Source organism: Salvia hispanica, chromosome 1 (genome assembly GCF_023119035.1).
Source record: "Salvia hispanica cultivar TCC Black 2014 chromosome 1, UniMelb_Shisp_WGS_1.0, whole genome shotgun sequence".
NCBI classification, from domain to species: domain Eukaryota; kingdom Viridiplantae; phylum Streptophyta; class Magnoliopsida; order Lamiales; family Lamiaceae; genus Salvia; species Salvia hispanica.
In genome coordinates, this window is record NC_062965.1 from 27,255,810 (window position 1) to 27,257,427 (window position 1,618).

The following is a 1,618-nucleotide window of genomic DNA, read 5'->3' on the forward strand; positions in this document are numbered from 1 at the left end:
AATCCTGATTCCTATCTCCAATTTTAAGTATCAAAACAAAGCTACAGATCCCAAAGCAATGCACAATCTCATCCCCCTCTCTCACTAATCACTATTGTCGTTTCCGTTTGTCACTCCCGCCGCTGCCGTCCAACCTCTCCGTCGCCGAGCAGCGCCAGATAAGTCCCATCCCTTTTTCTCATTCTAAACTTTTACATTAATTTTTCTCATTTGTTCAATTCAAAAATTATTGGGCAGGCAAGAAATTTTCAGAATTTGACATCGAAGAGAAACAAAAGGCAGCTTCTAAAGCTTTAAAGATCGAACCTTTCACAAGGAGTATCATTCAACAAGTTGCAGACATTTTCAAAATAAATTATTCCAGATTCGGCCAGTGAACTAAAGTGTATGTATGAAAGTATGTCTTGGAATTGAATGCAGAGACTTTCAAAAATTATGGATATACCTTCCCGAAGAAGCAAAATTTGCAGAAGAGAAGGTATTGAAGAAAATCACAACTCTCTTGCTTTCTCCTTCAACTTTGAAATGAGGAGAACAAATTGGGATTTGCAGGCTGCTCGATTTTGTTCTTCCTTTCAACTGTGACAAGGCATAAATGGTGCTATGGATTTAATATCCAGAAAGTTGTAAACACTGGATTGAAGGGAAAGCTTATACCTTTGGAAAGAAGCAGAACTTGTAGCAATCGGGAGGAATTGAGATCACAGCACTCTCGATTTCAAGCTTTTTGATGGGAGGAAGAATATAACGGCAGATACAAAATGAAGCTGCGTTGTGGAGAAATGGAGAAGAATGGATTTTGGTTGGAGATTTTCAAGGGAGGTGGAGATATGGAAGAAACTGTTGGGTGATGGAATTGGGAGAAATATTTTGACCAAAAATTTGACTGCGGAGTAGAATAGTTAATTAATATTCTACTACTACGGAGTAGAATAAAATGCTAGAATAAGAGAGATAAAAGTGATATGCCCAAATATTTGATTTAGAGAATATTACTCCCTCCGTCCCGGCTAAGATGACACATTGCTTAGCCGGCACAAGATTTTAGGAGTTATTAGTTAAAGTGTTTAATTGGAGAGAGAGAAGGTGGGTGAAAGTATTAAAGTAGAGAGATAAAGAAAGATGAATATTTTAATAAGAGTGAGAAAAAATGGTTGAGTGTATTAATTGGAGAGAGAAAGTTACCAAAAAAGGAAATGTGTCATCTTAGTTGGGACAGACTAAAAAGGAAAACTTGTCATCTTAAGCGGGACGGAGGGAGTAATTAAATTGTGGTGTTTTCTTTTAAGTACTTTAGTGTTATTCCAAGTACATAGACGGACACAATTTTCCACCGATGACTCTCACGTCAAACTCATCGTTTATTTTCACCACATAATTAATCAATGACCAAAACAAGCATCCACTATTTCCATTCGCAACTAGTCAAAACAAAGACAGTATTTTAATCAAGGTCTATCACTCGCTCGTTCTCAAAACAAAATTCAACGTGAAAAGGTACTAAAAAGACGGGTGTTACAATTTTGGCAATTAAATTAAATTTCTTGCCACCACACACAAATTTCATCATGACGATCACTTTTCAATAAGTAATCACAGAAATATAGATCAAACAGCA